Raw genomic sequence first — 16,475 nt, forward strand, 5'->3', positions numbered from 1 at the left:
GGTAGTATTTTCTGCTGGCGAGCACTGAGCAAACTGTGTATCCCCCACCCCTCCACCAAATCCCCAATCTGATTAGAAGCCTCTAGCCTCTCCCCTTGATCTCAGCCCCAAGTAGGGAGTGTTAGTCCTGAGACCTCCCTTAATGCTATTAGTGAAAGCAGCTTAGGTGGGCGAACAAGACTGGGCTGGGGGCCTGGGAAGGCCAAAGCCAACACCTTTTTCCCTGGGGAGTTTGGGGGAGGAGCTGGGATAGTTGTCCTTCTTTACCAAGGACATCTTGTCCCTTCTGTCAAACCTAGAGACTCTAGGGCAGAGGACCCCTTCTGGATGCTTCCTGGCTGGGAATCTAGCCAGCTGAACCCTGTCTCCCTCCTGCAGGCCATCAGCCCACGCCTGTGAGAGACACCGCCTTCTCCGCCACTGCTCCTGCCAGATTCACCCTACTTCTCCTGAGCCCTTCCTTCCTCCTCCCCAACCCTGAGCTCCATCTCCAGGCTCCATCTCAACCTGCTCCTGTTGTCAGCTTCCCCGCCCCACCCCCATGCCCAGGGGTCTCAGATCTTTACCTCCTCTTCCCCTCAGCCCCTTCAGCCCCTTGCGGACTGTCTCTGACTTTTGCCTCCATGGCCCCTGGGGGCCATGGGATTTAAAAGGTTTGTGTAACTCCATGGAGTAGAAACCCAAACCCAGACACCTCCATGCTCCACTCCCAGACCTGGCAGGAAGGGCAGTTAAAAGTCGTGGGGGAAGTCCCAGATCCCGGAAGGACCCATGGGTTGGGGGATGTGAATTAGGGCGTCAGGAGACCAGCTTCCAGCCCCACACCCACCCCTGCCTTGGTCTGGCCCCTCCAAGTCTCTGTTTCAGTTTGTTTGACCTTTAATTTTCAACTGTTTCCTCCTTCCTTGCAGTTTCTCTCCTCTCCCCTCTCAAGTCTCCTTCTTCCTCCTTCTTTCCACTTCCCGTCTGCCAAGCCTTCCCTTGCCTCACTTCCCCAGCGCCACCATTTTATTTTCTCTTTGTGGTCCATCCTTTTCTGTTTCAGTTTCCCTTAGTTTCTCTGTTCCTTACATCTTACGTCTACAAATCATACTGTCTCGTGTCTACAAACCAAGCGGTCTGTCTCTCTTGCCTCCGCTGAGCCTGTTTTCCTTCTTACGAGTGCCTCCCCACCCTCACCCGGCCTGCCCTGTCTCCATCCCTGCCTCTCCTTATTGTTTCTTTTTTCTTGCCTCTTGTTCTTTCTCCTGCCCTCCTGTCTCTCACCTATGCTTCAGAGCTGCAAGTCAAACCCAGGCCCCCAGCTTCCTGACCTGGCTTCTACAGCCCCTGCCCTCCTTTCCTCCCCACCGCCAGCCCTCCAGCGGCCCCTTGCCCTCTCCCCCAGCACAAACTCAGTGTCAGTTCCTTTCATCTCATTCCCATCAGCGGGGCCTCAGGGGATCCCCCTGTCTGGACACCCCCTGATCCTTCCCTTCATCCCCCCACCCAGGGAACAAGAAATCCCCTCCAGCAGGCGCTGCTGAGGTGGCTGAGAAGCCAGGCCAGCCAGAGGAAGTGAAAGCTCCCAGCCAAGTGCTGAGCTGGGATGAGCTGGCAGACCTCCTTGGGGCTGAGTAACAGGGACCAGGAATGCAGCTGTGGGCAGAGGGCCTCTGGGGCGCTCTCCTCAGCTGGGGGCCCCTGATGCCTTCTGACTCAGTCCCTAGCCCTGAGTGCTGCGTTGCTTCCAGCCTCTGCCTCAGCCCTTGTCCTCATCCCCAGTCTTTCCATGAGCCCTAACTTCAACTTCCACTCAACCCAGCTGAAGACCCCATCCGTGTGCCCTGGACCCTCTCCCCATGGGGCCCCGCTGCCCTTGAGCAGGGCCATGGCACGCTCCCTGCCCGGTCTCCTCTGGTCAGTTGGGAAGGGGTTGGGAGTCACGGGACCTCTCTCTGCCGTAGGAGCATCACCTTCAGTGCCTCTCCCACCTCACACAGCCCACATCTGTCCCCACCATCGCAGGGGGTGCTCCTGCCAAGGGGCACCCAAGTTCTTAGATTTCAGGCTTCTTGGATCTCATTCTCTGGGAGGGAGCCAGGCGTCTGAGGAAGCGAGGGAAGCAGATGGACGGGGCAGAATCCCGTCACCGCATCAGAGATGTCACTTCATCCCAGCCTGGCTCAGATGGGAGCACAACCTTAACTCTGCCCTCCCTGGGCCACCTGCTGCTCCTGCCCATGCCCAGGCTGTGATGCCCACCCCCTCAGTGTCAGGGGGATGGCAGCAGTGACATGCTGAGATGCTGAACTCCCTGTAGGGAGAGACAGCAGGGCGTGGGGATGGCTGAGACCCTCATTCATTCAGCACCCAGAGCCTGACTCAGCCCCATGAATCCCAGGAGTTTTCTCTGCCCCAGGGAGCCGGCATCTGACCCCAGCTACGCCCCATCTGAGGAGAAGAGCCTGGTGCCATGCCAGACCCGCAGTCTTTCGACCCCTCTCTCTGCCCTGCCTGCCCCACACCTGCCTCTGCTCTGCCCCACGTCTGTGTGGAGGAGCCCGGCCCCTTCCAGGCGGCTTCAGCGTGGCCCTCGGGTTCTCAGCTTCACCAGATGCCTGTGTCTCTTTTCGTCTCCCCTTCCCAGCTGCCCCACAACTGGCTCCCCAGCTGGGGTGGGGATGAGGGTGGGGGCAGAGAAGGATCGACCCCCTGGCCGGCCCCCAGACCCCCTTACCTTGCGGCAGCAGCCAACCGGTCCGGGCTCTGTCCAGCGGCTCCTTCCAGTCGCACTCCTCGCCCAGCGACCCCTCGCTCATCACACGCTGGGTTAGGGTTACTTAAAATGAGAGCGGGATCTCCAAGCTCCCAGGGGAGCCGATGTGGTTTTTCAGACAATAGCTTTAACCCTTCGGGGGCCAGTGGTACACGGCCCGCGCCCTCTCCACCTCTGTGTGAGTGGAAGGGTGGCGTGGGAGGGAATGTCTTCCACTGAGTCCTTTGCATCCAGAGCCCACCTCTGGGGCAGATGGCTCCTGAAACATCTGACCAACAGAGAGACTGATGAGAGGGCTACTCCTGCCTCAGTTTTAGGAAAAGGGACAGACTGGCCCGGAAGTCCTTCCAGCTGTCTACCCTTCCCTCTGCATCAGCGCTTCTCTCACAGAAGGTCCTGTGGAGATAAGAGTCCCGGCCTGGTAAAGAATCCCCTCTTCACAACCTCTGACTCTTAACACTACCTCACTCCCTGTTTTTCCCTTGGAGTCCCAGGTCCCACCTCTGCTCCCATACTGGGGATGAACTGTCATAATTTGTAATTTTCCTCTTAGTCTGAAGTACTAACATGAAACGGATAGTCTACCCAATCACCTTTTCTCTAAGGTTTTTAACGCACTTATTATGTCTCTTTCCTCTAAGGGTTATAGAAAATAGATTTTTCACTTTCCTTTTCTTTATAAATACCACTCAGTTAGACAGCAAGAAGAACTGCCACCTAAATCCTGAACCAGACGGGAGAAAGGAACTGCAGGGGCATCGGGTGTCCCACTAAAACAGCAGGAACAAGAGAAGGCGGTAGGATTCCAGCTTAGGAGGGCATGGAGGATTTAGGTAACTGACCTCAGGGGGAACTAGAGGAGTGAGGATGTCAAAGACCACAGCCTCTGTTTTTAAGTCCTGGGGACCAGGGGACCCTGGAGCCTGTTGGGCCCGTGTCCAATCTCTGCAGTCTCTATGGGGAGGAAAAGATTGATGGCTGTCATTGGGGAATCAATATGATTTTCTTTTTTTTCCTCTCCCTGACTCTAGGAGGCCAAGTTTCTCTCTCTATCCCTTGCTACTCCCCCATCATTACACAGCCCCTCCCAGTCTCGAGCTGATCGAGATGGGAATGGAGGGCCATGGAATTAAATTCTAGGGGTTGTTTTCTGGTTAAATCAACCGAAGCTAACATGATGGAAAGGTGAGAGAGAGAGGTTGATTGATGGAAGAGACAGGAGCTGGGGGGCCACAAAGTCCTTGTCGGGGGCGGAGAGGCAGAAGGACGGGGCTCGGAGCCCATCGAGGGCAGAAAGGAAAGAAGCTGCAAAGGGGGGATGGTCCAGAACGTTGTTCCAGGGAGTTGGGTGCAGGGAGAAGGGAGGAATATTAGCCAGGATGAGGTAAACCTGATTCCTATAGAAACCAGAGAGCTACAACCAGGACGACCAGGATTAGTGCCAAGACAGGTTACTCTGGGTATCTCCCTCAGGTGTCACTGTGTTTTCCCACTTGAAGAGCTGGCTCTGCCCCCTGCTCCCCTTCACTCCATCCCATTTCCTTCATTTAAGGATTTAGGACGATTTCAGTTCAAAGCAGGAAGAAACCAAGGCCAAGAAGAGCATTCTGGGGAGGAAGAAGTGTTCCCCACTCCTGCTCCAGCATGAAGGCCCCATTGGAAGAGTAGGTGGTGGCAGAATCTTTAGTGGGCGTACTGAGACCTCCACCTTGCCTGGACCCAAGGGTCTTTCGAACCACCTGATGCCTCCACAGCTCTCCTGCGAGGGCCACATCTGACAGGCTCCAGGAAGGGAGGATCAAGGCTCTTCTGCTTTCCTACTTCCTGCCACCGTCCCAACTCCCAGGAAAGTCCCTCACGTTGCTAACTTCAAGTCCTTTCGAGAATCAGAGCAGCTGCTTCTGAGACAATTAGGGTTTCACCTTTTCTCTTCTGCTGCTCCACACGCTGTCCCTACCCACTTCCTCTTGTATTCCCGTAAACCTGATCAAAGTGTCCGCCTTACCACCCCCACCCTTTCTGGCCAATGCACATTTTGATTGCTGGGCCTCCTTGAGGAGGTTGGCTGGAATTAGGAACCCCGGGCACTTGGTACAGACTTTGGCTTCTAGGATGGGACCCTGGGCCTCCTCTGTTTCTTCCCCAAGACACAGGCAAATGGCCTGGTGCCCTTTGGGGAAGGGTGTCCGCTGGCCAAACCCAGCCCTTTCCTTTGCTCTTTTTTTTTTTAATGGCAGCTCAATAAGGTGTGTGGGATCTTAGATTGACTACTAGGGATTGAACCCATGCCCCCTTGCTGTGGGATCGTGGAGTCCTAATCACTGGATCACCAGGGAAGTCGCTTCCTTTGGTTTTCTGAGCATCTCTGTGAGCATCAGGTGCCTGCTGCAGTGCCTGGACACGGGGGCTGTCTTACCAGTGACTGCAGAGTGAACCAGAAATGAACATCCCACCGGCTCCCCACACTCTAGACCCTCCAACTACTCTGTCTTGGCAAAAAGAAGCCTCAAACTTAAAAAAAAAAATGTATTTTTCAATTGAAGGATAATTGCTTTACAGAATTTTGTTGTTTTCTGTCAAACCTGAGCGTGAATCAGCCATAGGTATACATACGTCCCCTCCCTCTTGAACCTCCCTCCCACCTCCCTCCCCATCCCACCCCTCTAGGTTGATACAGAGCCCCTGTTTGAGATCCCTGAGACATACAGCAAATTCCCGTTGGCTGTCTATTTTACGTACGGTAATGTAAGTTTCCATGTTACTCTCTCCATACATCTCACCCTCTCCTCCCCTCTCCCCATGTCCATAAGTCTTTTCTCTATGTCTGTTTCTTCATTGCTGCCCTGCAAATAAATTCTTTGGTACCATCTTTCTAGTTTCCATATAGATGCGTTAGTATACGATATTTATCTTTCTCTTTCTGACTTCACTCTGTGTAATAGGCTGTAGGTCCATCCACCTCATTAGAACTGACTCAAATGCATTCCTTTTGATGGCTGAATAATTTTATGAGCTGCCTTATTGAGCTGTCCCTTCATCAGTTGATGGACATCTAGGTTCAAGCAGCCTCAACTTTTGAAGCTACCTTCAGACCCCTAGTTTTGTATCTAGTATCTCTACTTGGCCTGGTCCAGCCTTCTAAACAACCTGGGCGTGACACAGTAACGGGGCCAAGTGAGGGGGGTGGAGACCCCACCCCTATGTGGTGACGGGAATCGACAAGAGGCCGCCCTTTTTACTCTGGGGCTTAGAGATGGCCCCGGGTGTTTCCCAGGGTCCACTTGGGGAGGGCTCAGGGCCGAGTGTGGTGCAGGGTGGGGCTAAGAGGAGTCCCTCTCCTCAGCTCCCCCTCCAGTCCCCAGGGGACAGACTCAGCCTGCAGACTGCTTTCCCAGCAGCAAAGCCAAGGACGCTCTATTTGCACCTCAAGTGGACTTTTCCTGTTCTAGTTAGTGACTTTTTTTCATACTTGAGTAACCAGCATGATAGGCTAACTTCCCAGCCTATCGACACTGTCTGACATACTTTGTATCAAGACCTCATCACCCTGGCTGGGTCTTTTCAGCTATCATTTGTGCCTTTGTGACTGTCTGACATTGACATGGGCAGGACTGAAGACCCACAGATGGGATCAGGCCCTGGGGAGGGCTTCACCAGGCATTGTAGGGGATGTGGGGCTTGCCAGGTGGGGTAGAGACAGTCAGGTGGTGCCATCTCCTCCCTGAGGAACAGGATAAGAGAAAAGAAGAAAAGACTCCTCATCTTCACTCTCTCCTTGTTCTTCTACCAGGATCCGTCCTGGGGTGGTGGCAGCCAGTGGACTGAAGGTGGGGGACCCCGCTGTTCCAGGAGGGTCTCTTTGGGGGGACTTGGCTGTTCCAGGATGTTCTGTCTGGCCAGGTTGGTGTGACAGAAGATTATCCCTTGAGAAGCACTCCTTGCCAGATGTTGGTGAAAGAAGGGTCATTCCCACTGACTCATTCCCTTGACTCCCCATTGTTCCCCAAGACTGGCTGGGACCCAATGCACCCTTATTGGGGAGTGATGGTGACTGATTCTGGACACAGAGGAGGGAGGAGAGAAGAAGTGAAGTGAGGGAAAAGGGACATCCCTGAATGTGGGGATAGGGTCCTCAGGTGGCCGGAAAGGGGGAAAGGAAAGGAGGTGCGGGGAAGCTTTTGGAATCAGACTCAAGGAGACAAAGAAGAGGCAGAAGGAGAGGAAGAGATGGAGAAGGAGCTGATGAGGTGGAGGGAGGAGGAGGTGCAGCTGGCAGCAGGGCTGAGGCAGACTGGGCTGCCGCTCCGGGATGTGGGGACGGGGGAGGGGAGCTCTGGGTTCGTGCGTGCCGCCCGGGGCTGGTGTCGGTGGCGACTCTTCATGTCCCATTAGTGGCAATGGAAGGTGACATGTGGGGATCGATACCAATCGAGGCAACAGACTCCCAGTAATAAACCCATTTCACTCACACTTCTCCACCCCCGCCACGACCCCAAGAGATGGAGCCAGGGCTTCCCACGCCCACCCCGGGTCTCCAGAGAGGCTGGTCTCAGAGCTGTCCCCAGCCCTGGCTCCTGGTTAGGGGCAGGACCCCCACCCCCCAGGCAGAGGGACCTTCAGGAGGGTGGGGGGTGCGTGCTCTCGGTTTGGTTCTATGAATCTCGAGCTGGGGTCCATGGAGACCTTGGGGTTGGTTCACCTTCTCCTCTGGGGGGTGAGGAGGAGCTGCCTCCCACCCCCAGCCCTGTGAGTATTTCCAGGGCAGAACAGGGAAAAGGTCTGGAATCTCTTGCTCGGCTCAGCTCGTGGGCGCAGGTGAAGGTGTCTTTGTGCTCCTGGGTCTCCTTCCTGCCTCTCTGTGGGTGTCTGAATGTGTGTCTGTGTCTCTGAGGAGTCGTAAAATGAGTGTACGTCTCCCTGTGGATGTCTGTCTCTATGGCCGTGTGTTTTTGTGCGTGGGTGTTTGGGTCAGTTCTTATGTTTCCACTGTGTGTTGTTGGTATACTGTATGTGCCTATCTGTGTCCACACACACCTGTCTCTAGGAGTGTGGGTGTATGAGTCTGGGCTTGTCTGTGTGTGAGTCTGAGTGCGTGTGTCTGTGTGTCTGTGAATGTCTGCTTCTGGGTGTGTGGGCTGTGTTTTTATTTTGGAGACTGTTTATGGGTATCTCTGTGTATAGTGTGTATGTGTGTCTGTCTTTGTTTCTGCAGACATGTGGGAAAATGCTGCTGGCCTCTTTCTATTTGCACCCAAACCCTGCTCCCATCTGGGCCTCATGTAGTATCTTACCTTCCAGGTAGGGTGCATTCCTGTCCCTGGGACACAGAGGTTCTCTCAAACTCAGGACTTTCAGTATTAGAACTGGGACAGTCAGAGACAAACTGGGACAGTGGGTCACGCTCCTTCCAAGCCTGGGTACCAAGAGGCCAAAGTGAATGGGTGCTGGTGTCAGGGAAGGAAGGATGAGAGAGAGATAGGGTGAGGAGAGTTGAGGGAGAAGCTGGAAAAGTTGAGGCATTTGAATGGAAGTGGAACTAGGGAAAAAAAAAAGACTGTGGGAGCAGTAGGAGGAATGCTGGTTAGACTCAGGGAGGAGCTTCCCCAGAGCACAGAGTTGGGACTCTGTAAACTAAGACAGGAAGGAAAGAGATTGGTTGTCCTCTGCTCAGGAAAAACTCTGGTGAAGAGTTGTGTTGGGCTCTGTGGGGGACACTGGTGCTTGCCACCTCGTGTCAGGTAAGATGTAGTCACATGGACCCTGTGGGGGCTCATGCCCTCCCACACACCCGCTACTTCTTCTGCTGGCTCCACACTGGGTGGGGATGAGTTTGTGGGGCTCGGAGTTGGGATTACCCCCCTCCCCATGGCTGATCGTGTCTGGACACACGGCTTTGAGTCCTTGTCTCTCTCTGTCTGGGGGCTCCCTTCCTCAAAGGGGACAGAGTGGGCCTGCAAGGCCCTGACTGGTGTGCATGGCGTTAGGCGAGGGGTCCAGAGCTTACAGGTGCAGAGATGGTTTATAGCGTCCTAGCGTCTCTAAGCTCCTGGGGAGTGTCTGAGTCTTAATCCACTGTGCTCACCATGGAATTCCCAGTTCCATCTCAGTGCCTGGCTCGGAGTCTCAGTGGAAATCTTGGAAGTTGAGCTCCATGGCGAAGAATCTTTGCATCCTGAGCCCACTCTTGACATTTGCAGGTGCCAGGCACTAGTGGTAAAGAATCCGCCTGCCAATGCAGGAGACGTGGGTTTGATCTCTGGGTCAGGAAGATTCCCCTGGAGGAGGGCATGGCAACTCACTCCAGTGTTCTTGCCTGGAGAATCCCATGGACAGGGGAGACTGGCGGGCTATAGTCCATGGGTTGCACAGAGTCGGACATGACTGAAGCGACTTAACACGCATGTGCAAGAGCACAGATGGACAGCTGTCCCCAGGCCTATGCTCAGGAAGGTGCGTCCAGGGTGGAGGCCCATGGCTACTCCCTGGCTACCACGCAGAGAATTCCAGGGCGTCAGGAGCCCAGAGTGTGCACTGCAGGTGGACGGGTCCCCTTGGCCACACTGACTCCACACCCACACTCAGGATGCTACTGTTGGCAAATTACAGTTCCAGTGTCTACTGCCTTTCTGCCCAGCTGGTCTGTGAGCTGATCAGGGCTGAGCTTTGGGAGACTGGGGAGAGTGCTGGATCTCGTCTGGGATCTCCCAGCATTCCCTCCGCTCCCTGGACCTTGTCCTTTTATCTTTTGTGTGGTTCTCCTAGTCCTGTCCTCAGATGGGTCTGGTCCCTTCTCTTAGACTGGAGGCTTCAGGAAGCCATGAGGTGTTGCCTCTCTGATTAGGGCCTCCCTGTGGGAACTGTCCGTGGATTCCCTGGCGAGTGACTGAGGCTCTTTCCCTAGTTTTCCTTCCCTTCAGCTGAAGGTAGGATGCCTGGGTCCCCAGGGGTGGGGAATTGGGCCAGGGCCAAGGAGAGTCAGAGGGGGTGAGGAAGATGGGCAGGAGGAACCCATATATTGGGCTCCAGAGAGGGCAGGGGTAGAGTGGCAGGATACATAGTGAGCAGCAGCCAGAGGGACAGACAGAGGCAAGACTCTGCAGACTTAGTGAAGTGATGTCCGAGAGCCTGGTTCGGGTGCTGGGGGATTCCAGCTCTTGTGGTTAGGGGAGCAGGGTGGGTGGGATGGTGAGGAGAGAGAGGCTGAGCTCAGGCCCTTTGGTGTCTATTTCCTCCAGCTCTTACCTGGACCTTGGAGACCCTGGGATGGGCAGACATTTCCACTATCTGCAGCCAGGAAGGATTTCTTGAAAGAGAATTTAGGGGCTCCGAGGGGAGGCTGGTCTCACCTCCTTCTATCCACTCCCATCCCCCACCCCAACACCAACCCTGGGCAGGATAACCAAACCTTTATATATATATATATATATGTATATATATATTTCTGTGTTAAGAAGCCTTGTGTCAGTCTGATAGGAAAAAAAATGAGGGAGAGAGATGGGGAAGCCAGGAGAATGCAGAGCTCAAATGAGACCCGAGATAAAGCAATTACCTGATCAATACGGGTGAAATTGAGTAATCTAGTGGATCAATACCATGGGCAGGAGGTTGGGGGGTGCTCCTTGCTCTCAGCTCCCCTCCCCTGCCCACTCCTTCTGTAGCCCCCACCCACTTGCTTCAGTTCCCCCCACCTTACCTCCTTGGGAATTCATCTCTAAGTCTGCCTTCTACTTCAGCCTCTGTGCTCTGTCCTCCAAAGTATCACCCCCTGCCCCTCCCAGCTCCCAACCTATGCTAGGGCTGCCACTGCTCCCCCCCAACACCCAGGACCCCCTCTTCATCTCATACCCCCTCATCCATTCTCTGTCCTCCCTTCCTAAACTGATCCACTCTCTATAGTCCTTCTAGATTGATGGATTATAGTCCCACTCATTTTCTATCTTCTCCACTCCCACCTCCTTACCCCCTAGGTGGGGGCCATGGCCCTAGCCAGATGGATAGTCAGCTGCCCACATCTGTGTCCTGAGGGCGAGTGCAGATAAGGGGATCCCTGCACCCCTCTCCTCCATCAGGTAGGAGCTCTTTCAGCTGAGAACTAGGTTTGCAAGGACCAAGCCATCCCCAGCAGCCTGACCTAACTGTGGGAGAGGGAGCTGTGCCTCCTGCTTCACTGTTATTGGCAATACAACTTACCTACTCTATCTATAGAGCATGCTTACATGTCAGGTCCTGGCCGAGCTGGACTCTGGGGCAGGAGGCTAGGAGGAGGACCCTGGTTCCTGCTGATCCAAGGCTGGTGGTGTGGATGCCGCTGGTGAAGGGCACCAGTTCACGTGGGGACTATGCCTGTGTTTAGAAGGGGTCTTGGTTTCTTCTCTTTTTTCTTTTTCAGAAGGGGCATGGAGGACAGTGAGAAGCCCCCCAGTATTGTGGGGATATCTGAGTTCTTGCCTGCCCAAGTCAGTACTGAAAATTCTCTGGTAACTGGGGAAGTTACAGCTCACTGGGGAATGCAGGGAAAGGCTGTGGCATTGTGGGGAGAGCACTGGAAAGGAGCTGGAGCCTCCTAATTACCTGTCTGGACTGGAGGCTCCTGGTGGACTCAGAGTGTCTTTATTTGACTGCGAAATTCCAAGACAGAGTCTGGCCTCCAGCAGGCACTCAGGAAATGTTAGCTGAATAAATGAATGACTATTGTCATCTAGGCATGATCTGCCTTGCATTTCAGTTCGTTATGCTGACTTGTTTTCCCCAGGAAACTGAGCCCTTGTGAATCTCCTGCAAGCAGGGACCCACTGTGTCTCTGGGCATGTGGCCCATATATGTCAGTTTCAGGAATGAATGAATGAGTGAATACATGTTTGGTCTCTCCCTCTTTGGCCTGGAGGTCATCTCAGGGCAGCTCACCCTGGTGATGAGTCCATGCTTCCCTTAGAGAAGTCTAGGGGCCTCTTGAAAGCAGCTCGATCCCCTGCCTCTTCCTTCTGGCCTCTGTGTGTCATCACTGAGGGACAGGGAGGTATTTGAGAGAAAGCTTGGAGTCTTTTTCTCAAGCACCAGGACAAACTCGGTGAGTCCTGGTTTGGTTACTTACTAGCTGTATTGATCTTGGGTGATTCACTTAACTTCATTGACCCTTGTTTTCCTCATCAGCAGAATGGAGATAATAGTAGTAATAATAATCCATAGAGGACAATTTTGTGGATCAATCTGTGGATCAAGTAAGTTAAGGCAAGTGACAAGAACATACAAATGTTACTTGTTATTGTCAACAGGGGGGCTGGAGGAGTTGGTCACCAAAATGTCAACATATGCAGATAAAGATTTTTCCGAATTGGGAAACCAATTGAGTGGGAGAACCAAAGCAAACATCTTTATTGTGATATTCTGGATACCTACACTGCAAATCTGAGTTTTCCCTCCCTTTTCCTTCTAGTTGCTGCAAGGTCAAAATCATAAAGACATCTCTGCCCCACCCTCTACCTGTTTACTCTTGGAGAAATATTGGGGGTGGGGGTGAGGAACAGAAGGACAAAAAAGACAGCCTAGAACAAAAGACCCTACAGCTAGAATTGTGTTTTCAAGTCTGACCTGTCTCCTGGGGAGAGGGGTCCCTCCATCCTCCTCCCTCTTTCCCTCTCTTCCCCGGTCAGGTCCCTGCAGGGCCAGCGGTGCCTCCCTCCTGGGCCCTTAGCTCTCTGGGACCAAGGCTGTGAGGTCGTGACAGTCCTAAACCAGTCCTTGGGCTAGGCGGGGATGGAGCCAGCACCTGACAACTGAGCTAAGAGGAAGTGATGCTGGGGCAAGGGCCTGCTGCCTCTTGGCTCTAGACCTTCATTTCCCAGTCTTCACCCACTGTTTGGGCTGCACCCTCCCCATTGTCTGCCTAGACCACATTCCCAGATCTTGGATCCTGGGATTGGAGATATGGGGCTTCCCCCTCAACCTGGGCCCTGGGAATCAGGGTGGGGCTTCCCTGAATTAGGGGAAGTCTTTCATCTTTGATCTTTATCCCTCTTTGGTCAGTCCTCACAGCCCAGCCCCAGGAATCTGTTTGTCCAGAGATAAATGCCCTGTCCCCTGGGTGCTGACTTTCCTTCTGCCCTCCAGATTGGAATACAAGGCCTGATGCCTGGAGAAATGCCAAAGTTGGGGTCCCCTGCAGCACCCTGATTCTGTGTGTCTGATTAAAGGGTCTTCACCCTGCTTCAGAGATCCAAGGCCTTGAGTGGGCAAAGTATGGGATTCAGACTCATGAGATAGGTTTGAATCAGTGGGAGGGTCACCAACAGTGGACCTCATTTTTCTCATCTGTAAAACAGGGATCATTGTGTTAGGGGAATGACTGACCGAAACTGCCCATCCTGGCTAGGCCTGATAGTAAGCACTTACATGAGTTATCTTACAACAGGAGGTCCTGGTAAGGAACGTGGAACTAACAAGCTACCATCAACCCAAAGACTTGGGGAAAAGTCAAAAGGAGACTCCAGTCCATATGTCCTACCAACCTCCCAGAGTCCTTCTGACTTGAATCTATCTTGGCTGAATGATGCACGGGCCACCATGAAGGACCCCGAGTCAGAGTGATTGGCCAGAGACAACCTGGAAACTAACCACATGACCATAAAACCTGAGACTATGAGCCACGTGGCAGAGCAGTCCTCCTGCGTTCCCTTATCCCTGCTGCTCTCCACCCAGGCGCCCCTTGCCAGTGAAGTCTCTTGCTTTCTCAGCACATGTGTCTCCTCGGATAATTCATTTCCAAGCGTTAGTCAAGAGTAAGCTCTAGGGCCCTGAAAGAGTCCCCCTTCTCACCTCTCCTGAGACGGGCCAACGGAAGTGATGTGAAGGTACAAGCCTCCACATAGAGAGTACAGGCATAAATATAAAAAAGGACTCAAGGACTAAATGCTTTATGTGTGTCATTTAATCTTCACAACAATCCTATAAAATAGATAGAGGAATGGAGAGGCTCCATAATCTGCCCAAGGACTCACAGCCAGTAAAATGGCAGGGGTGGGACTATGGGATTACAGCCAATTCCAGTTTATCTCCCTTCCTCAGGGAGTCAACACGCCCAGCTCCTGAGAGAGAAGGGAAGCAGAAACTGTGACAAGAGGTGTAGGGGTGGTGGAGTGGGGGGATGTCTGAGACAGCAGTCCTCCCCATTCTCAATACTCCAAACCAACATTCTCTATCCAGACAATCAAACCTCCTTCGTACATTTCTTGTTATTCGTTCAGCCAGTAAACACTCATCAAGCATCCTCAGGCTCCAGGCAGTGTGCTAGGCACTGCAGACAAATGAGCCGACCCTGTACCAGCCCTTGGCTTCCAGACCATCCCGTGAGAAACCACACTGGCAGAGCACTGATAACAGTAATGTGAGGGCGGAGGACAGAGGTAAGCCCAGGAAAGGCCCTGGAGGCAATGGCATCTGAGTTGAATTCTGAATAAGATGTAATTGGTCAGGTGAAGTGGAGGGAAGGTCTCTCTTCAGGCAGTGAGTTCAGTGGGGCCAAGAGGCCTTGTGGCACGAGTGGTTAAGAACACAGGTAGTGGGGCCTGAACCCTGGTCATTCCAGTTAACATCTCTATGACTTAGCGCTGCGCTGGTTGTTTTGGTTGCAGCTCAGGCTTCGTGTGGGGTAGTTGAGTGTGTGTGTGCATGTGTGGGGTTATGGACGAGGCTGGAAGGGTAAATGGAGGCCAGATTATGAAGGGCCTTCTAAACTAAACTAAGGACTGTAAACAGGGAGGTGATGAGGCAACTTTGAAGGGTTAATTCCTTATTAATTCATCTTTAAAAAATTATTTAAATTGGAAAATAATTGCTTTACAATGTTATGCTGGTTTCTGCCATACACCAACATGAATCAGCCATAGGTATACCGACTCACTCATCTTGACAGGCTCTGAGAGTCACTTTCTCATCTCTCACACCCTGATCCCCCCTCCGCTGCCTGTGTTCTCATTCTGAAGCTCCATCTTGCCTTACTTCTTCCCCCTGCTCACTCTCACTCACTCCTCTCTTTGCTCAGAATCTGACTGACTGTTGTACAGTTCTGTGCATTGAATGGCCAACATGGGGTGGCAGAACTGGTGGCCTGGGATCCTGATCTCAAAACTACATCCAGTTTCATTCCTAACAAGCCTCACTTTGCTTTTAGCAGCCTGAGGATAGGAAAGAATCAGGAGGCTCTCTTAGAGGGTCTGCATCCAAGCCCATTCATTCCCAGCTTGATTTGGGTTGCTTCCAATACTTTGGCCACCTGATGTGAAGAGCTGACTCATTTGAAAAGACCCTGATTCTGGGAAAGATTGAGGGCAGGAGGAGAAGGGGACGACAGAGGATGAGATAGTCGGATGGCATCACCGACTCAATGGACATGGGTTTGGGTGAACTCCGGGAGTTGGTGATGGACAGGGAGGCCTGGCGTGCTGCGGTTCATGGGGTCGCAGAGTCGGACACGACAGAGCAACTGAACTGAACTGAATTGAGGGAGTCAACCAGTCAGCCTCTGCCACATCACTTTTTCCTGCCAAAATGAGTTAATAGTCTCATGATAGCAGAGATGTTCACTTCACAAGCTGGCCTTCCTGCTCTTTGGCCTAGCCCAGACTCTTCCGCATATTGGGGATGACCACTGCTAGTAGAATAAAATGTAAACTCTAGACTTCTAAGACCCTTCATAATCCATCCTAGTTTGCCTCTTTGGCCTTACCCCTCATAAATTCCAGCCTTCTCGAACTCACAGGATCCTTTCGTAGAAGTCAAATTTAACACCTGGTTGTGACTACAAATGTTGGGCTCCTTAGATCACTTTGCCTATCTCAAGAGTAACATGAGATTACTTAGTCTGGATTTGAGAGTCCCTTGGACAGCAAGATCAAACCAGTCAACCCTAAAGAAAATCAACCCTGAATATTCAATGGAAGGACTGATGCCGAAGCTCCAATATGTTTGCCACTTGATGTGAAGAGCTGACTCTTTGGAAAAGACCGATGCTGGCAAAGATTGAAGGCAAAAGATGAAGGGGGCGTCAGAAGATGAAATGGTTAGATAGCATCAGCAATTCAATGGACATAAATTTGAGCAAACTCCGGAAGATAGTGAAGGACAGAGGAGTCTGGCGTGCTGCAGTCCATGGGGTTGCAAAGTGTTGGACACAATTTGGCGACTGAAGAACAAAAAGCCTGGCGCCATTTTTGTTCGGGTGTTATGTGATACTTAAGTTCTCCTCCTTCTTCTCTTGACTCTTGTCCTCTTCTGGAAAATACTAGGTTTCCCTCACACTGGCCTTTCATATACTCAAAAAACAAAAGAGGACCTGTCTCATAGTCCAGCGGTTGAGACTGTGCTCCCAACGCAGGGGGTACAGGTTCAATCCCTGGTTGGGTAAGATTCTGCGATCTGCGGCCAAAAAACAGAATCAATACAACCACCTTTATTGCGATTACTACTCACATACCAGAAAAGTCAGCCCTTTAGGAGTGGCTAATTCGGTGTGTTTTCTATTCAAATTGTACAACTATCGTCACTAACTCCGGAACATTTTTATCACCCCCCAAAAGAAAATGTGACCCATTACCATTCTACATAGCAACCATTAACCTATGTTTTCTCTATGGATTTGCCTATTCTGAATACTTCATATGAATAGATTCATACATAGCGGGCCTACCCTTTCTGGCTTTGCCATGTACTCTGAATGAATTCT

This window comes from Odocoileus virginianus, chromosome 5, assembly GCF_023699985.2.
Source record: "Odocoileus virginianus isolate 20LAN1187 ecotype Illinois chromosome 5, Ovbor_1.2, whole genome shotgun sequence".
In the NCBI taxonomy this organism is placed as follows: domain Eukaryota; kingdom Metazoa; phylum Chordata; class Mammalia; order Artiodactyla; family Cervidae; genus Odocoileus; species Odocoileus virginianus.